Source organism: Cupressus sempervirens, chromosome 7 (assembly GCF_028749045.1).
Source record: "Cupressus sempervirens isolate cs-2001-9-10 chromosome 7, ASM2874904v1, whole genome shotgun sequence".
In the NCBI taxonomy this organism is placed as follows: domain Eukaryota; kingdom Viridiplantae; phylum Streptophyta; class Pinopsida; order Cupressales; family Cupressaceae; genus Cupressus; species Cupressus sempervirens.
The window spans coordinates 314470010-314475801 of record NC_143124.1 but is presented as its reverse complement, the minus strand read 5'-3'; positions in this window follow the sequence as shown (position 1 = coordinate 314475801).

Sequence of the window (5792 nt, the reverse complement as noted above, 5' to 3'; positions counted from 1 at the left end):
CACTTACTGTTTTTGGTTCCATTTTGTTGAGCATACATGTTTCATTTCTAAGTCTATTCCTTGTCATTGGTCTTGCCTCTTTATTTCCAATAATTTGATCTACAGGATGATTTCTTCATACATACTTTGACAATACTGGTTCTTTCCTTGTTTGCATACTGTCTCTTTTAGAATTTGAACCTTCATGCATATTTTCATCAGGTATTTGTTCATTTTCTTCATGTTGGTTGTTCTCAAAGTCTGAATGGACATTTTCTGTATTATGTGGCTTGGCTTCCGAATGTGTCTATTGTTCAACATTTATTGTCTGTGACTTGATAGATACTAGATTATGTTGTTGATTGTCATTCTGAGTTGCAACTTCACCATTATTAGGTATACATTCATAAAAGTATACAAAGGTCTTGTATTCCTCTGCTTTCTTGGTTTTTTCAATATTTTGAACTTCTGCAAGCTCATCAAAATTCACATTTGTGCTTTCTACTACTTTGTTAGTGTTAACATTCAAGCACTTATAAGCTTTTCTTCTAGTATAATAACCAAGAAATGTGGCTTCTTCACTCTTTGCATCAAACTTTCCATTTCTAGACTCTTTATATATATAGCATTTACATCCAAATATTTTGAAATTTTTTACATTAGGAGAATGCCCATACCATAAATCAAAAGGTGTTGCATTTGTACCTTTCTTGACTTGAACTCTATTGAGTGTGTAGACTACAATACTTACAGCTTCTCTCCAATACTTGAGTGCAACATTTTTCTCCATCATTAAGGTCCGAGCACAGTCAATAAATGATCTATTCCTTCTCTCTACTATACCATTCTTAGGTGGAGTCTTAGGTGCTGATGTCTGCCTTTTGATTCCTCTTTCATTGCAGAACTCTTCAAATTCTCTTGATTTAAATTCACCTCCTCTATCAGATCTGAGACATTTTAGGCTCTTTCCAATTTCTTTCTCAACTCTAGCCAAGTACCATTTGAACATTTGGAATGCATCTAATTTTTGTTTCAAGAACATGACTATCATCATCCTAAAATAGTCATCTACAAATAGCATTATGTATCTATCACCTTTGTAGCTTTGTACTTCTATAGGACCACACAAGTCAATATGAACTAGCTTTAATACTTCATTAGAAGTATAAGTCTTGATTTTGAAAGTTGACTTGGTCATCTTCCCTAGTTGGCATTATTTTCACATGATGTTATCAGGTTTCTTCAACTTTGGTAGTCCTCTGACTTTCTTCATTTTGCTGATGCTTATCAGATTGTCAAAATTTACATGACATAGCCTCTCATGCCATAACCATACATCATCAATTTGAACAATAAGACAAGAAGAATCTTCCATGTCAAGGTAAAATAAATTACTCCTAGTCTGATCACCTTTTCCTATTAGACTTCCTTGAGAATCATAAATCTTAGCAATTCTTTTTTCAAATTCAACCTTACATCCTATGTTGCCTAACTGTGAGACACTTAAAAAGTTATAATTTTGTCCTTCAACATAGTATGCATTATCACATGATATCTTTTTAGTAAGCTTGATACTACCTTTCCCTTTGATCTCACATGGTGCATTGTTACGAAATCTAACACTATTTCCTTCATATTGAATAGAGGAAATGAACTTACTTTTGTCTCCAGCGATGTGATGAGAGCATCTATTGTCTATGATCCATCTATCATTCTTGTTCATGTAGGTTACAAGGGCAATTGCTTCTTCTTCATCAGATTCATCCCTCATAGCCACATAGACTACTTCATCATCATTTTTGTCAAAGTCTTCTTCAACAATGTAGCATCTTTTGCCTTTACCATTGTAGTCCTTGCTTTCCTCTTTCTTGTTCTTGATGTTGCCTCCATCCTTGTAATTTTTATTTTGTGTGCATCTAGCTACAATGTCACCAACTTCATTACAATTGAATCAAATGATTGGTAGCTTACCTTTGAATTTGCCTCTTACTCTGAGAAATCTTCTTTCTAGTAATGCCTCCCATTGGTTTACATCATAGTCATCAGTGTTGCTGTCATTAGATACATACTTTTCTTTTCCATTCTTTTTCTTTGTTTCCACCTCATCATTGTCTTTTATTGTCATCTTAGCTTTGAATGTAGATTCAAAGTTTTCTGGCTTGTAGTTGTCAAAGTTGCATAACTCAAAGGCAGTGAGTCTTCCAATTATTCCTTCAAATGTCACTGTCTTGCCTAGTACACACCTTAGCACTTGGATGGTAGATACTCTTATAGCATAGATGGGAAGCAAAGTTCTCAAGTAATTGCTGCATACTATTTCTTCTGCTAACTATCCTCCTAGGCTTCTTATGGCACTAACTACTGCCTTCATCCTTGCACTGTATTGAGCAACATTCTCTCCTTCTTCCATTTTCATATCATCAAATTTTCCTCTTAGGCTTTCTCTTTTGGCTCTCTTGAAATTATCATCTCCTCCATAGATTCGTTATCATGTATTCCACATCTGATGTGAAGTATCACATCCTTTGATGTCATCATACTCGACATAGCTTAGTGATGAAGCAATATCTAACATTGCTTGATTGTGCTCCTTCTTCTTGCTCATATCATCTACAGTGAGGGGTCCTGTAGGGTCTACATGATCAACTATAATTGATGTTTGTGCATAGTCACCTATTGATCTGAGGTGTAGCTTCATCAGACTTTTCCATGCAACAAAGTTGTCTTTGTTTAGCTTGAGAACATCTCTATTGGACATCTTGATCTTCCTGCTTCTAGTACCTTGAAACAAATCAGCAGTGAGCTCTGATACCAATTGTTAGAATTATTTAGAATAACTGAGAGGGGGGGGGGGTGTGAATCAGTTATTCAAGGTCTAATGATGTCCAATAAAACTTTTTCTACAAATCCTTAATGGCACATAACTAAAATTATCATGCATGCAATTAAACATTAAACAACCATGAAAAGTAAACATGCATCACACCATAACACTAAGGATTTGATAACCTAGAAACCATCCAAGAATAAGAAGGTAAAACTGAAGTGGGGATGATACCCACAAAATAACTGGGCAATTGATTTCAACCACTTTTGATGGTCTACCCTATTAAAGGCTACAACACATTGTTACATGTGACCTTATTAAAGGATTTAAGAACATTCAACTTGGAATGTCACCCTATTAAAGGATTTACATAAAGTTGTTAGGCTCACCCAAGTCCATGGGATTTTCAATCACCTTCTCAAAAGAATCTTTCATCCCTCTCTAAGGATCTCCTATCCTCCTCCTAAGGATCTCTTATCCTTCTCCTGGGGATCTTCTATTCTTTTCCTAAGGCTTATCCACCTAGATGTTAAGCTAACCTAGTAATGTAGGGTTTTCAATATCTAATACAATGTAAGAAAGTATTAGAAGGGTTTTGACTTGATACAGATTGAAACCCTAATTGTGTAGATTTCAGATCACTCTTTAATTCATTTATTTGTTTCGCTTCTCTTCCTTGAAGTGCTGACAGCTTGTTCACCCTTAAAGATCTATCTCCCTGAGTTCTTCCACTTTTTATGCCACTGCAATCTCTGGTGACTTGATCAACTCAGAGTCTTGATGGTCTGTTCTTACTCCTCTTGGCTTCTTCGCATGATCACACTTATGACCAATTCCCTCTCTTGCACGTGCACTTGATCTTTGACCTGTAACTCCTTATAAAGAAGTTTTGTTCTTCATTTCCTACTCAAATAATAATTTTCTCTTGAGAAAATGGTATTGTTTTTCCCTCCAAATTATTTCTTCAAGAAATTTCATGATAAATCCATTAGAATTAACCTTGGATTGGTTTGCATGGATTACATAGAATTTTGTGACATCTACTCATCATTCATAACTTCCAACTACTTCACAAAATTTGATGTAACAACCTTATCACTGCTGATCTGGTGAATCTTGTCTTTAACAAATAATGTAGCAACTTAGCATTATTGGTTTACTGATGCTCGACACCTTTTGTGTTACTTAGCTTCTTAATGTTATTTACTGGGACTTGGCACCTGAAGCATTTTGGCTTTTCTCGGCACTTGAAAACTTACTCGACATCCATTATCTTTTTCTACTAATCGGCACCTGAAGGATTTTTTCTTTGCTCAGCACTTGAAAAATTACACGGCATCTGAAGGATTCTGTGTTACTCGACATCTGAGTAATCACTCATCTTATACTAAAGTTGAACTTGCTCGGCTTCAATTGAGAATCTATTTGGCTCTTAACTAGCTTGATCGGCTCTTTCTAATGAACTTAGTTAATCCTTACATCTTTGATGTATCTTAGTGTGTCCATCCTCTTAGAGTATGTCATTAATATATTATTTTACTGATGGCTTAGCTAATCATTATACTTCATTACATCATCATAACTTCAACCTTTCTCTAGGTACTCTAGTTACATCTTATTGATTGCCACCTCCTTGTCAATTAACCAATTAATAGTATTTGGACCACTAAAGCAATTGTCATTCCTAGAAGTAGCAATTTTGAAATTAATGACAAAACAATGATTGAAGACATTCTTTACCAGTTCCATTATCCTTCATTCATGATCTTTTCAATCATTTCCAACACCTAGGTGCTCCTTCACTAGGGTAGCTGCGAATGATGGAGGCTCTCCATGGCTGGAACAAGGGTGTCAGTAGGGTTCACCTACCCATCCAAAGATAATGGTGCTAATGATTTGAAGCCAAGAATAGTAATTTCAAATTCATGCTATGATGCACCTATGAACTAAGGCACACTACGAGTTTTGATAGCAAGCAAGATTGTTGTGCCGAATCTAGATGGAATGTGATCTCTCAAAAATGAGAGAGGTTATTTTAAGCCTTGGCATGAAAATCATGTAGTATTCAATGTTTTATCAATAGGCACCATGAACTTTGAATTATGAACCTCAGAATATTGACCTCGATACACACTTAGAGCACCTTGGAGACTCTTTAGTATGAGGTGGCTGTAGATGATGGAGGCTCTCTATGGCTAGAAAAAGGGTGCCATTAGGGTTTACCTGCCCACTCAGAGATAATAACACTAATTATTTGATGCCAAGATCAGCAGTGTCAAAGTACCATTGTGATGCACCTATGAGCTGAGGCAAACTATGAGTTTTAGCATCCAGGGAGATCGCTCTGTCAAATCTAAATGGAATGTGACCTCTTAAAAATGAGATAAGTTATTTTAGGTCTCAGCATGATCATCATGTAGCATTGGTCATTTTATTGATAGCCCTCATGTACTATGAGGTACAACCCTCAGAAGATTGACCTTGACATGCACTTAGGGCACCTTGGAGACTCTTTAGTAGGTGGTGACCGCAGATGATGGAGGCTCTCTGTAGCCAATACAATAGCTTGACTAGGTTTCACTCACCCATTTGTAGCTAATGGCACTAATGATGCAATGCAAAGATCAACAGTTTCAAAGTTATGTTATGATGCACCTATGAACTGAGGCACATTGTGAGTTTTGGCATCGAGAAAGATTGTTATGCCGAACCCAAACCGAATGTGATCTCTCAAAAATGAGATAGGTTATTTTATGCCTCAACATGGTTGTTCTATATCATTGTACATTTCATTGATAGCCCCTACATGCTCCAAGTTAAGACCCTTAGAAGATTGACCTCAATACACACTTAGAGCACCTTGGAGACTCTTTGGTATGGGGTGTTCGTGGATGATGGAAGCTCTCTATAGCCAAAAAAATGGTGTCACTAGGGTTCACCCACCCATCTAAAGCTAATGGCACTGACGATTCAATTCCAAGAGTAG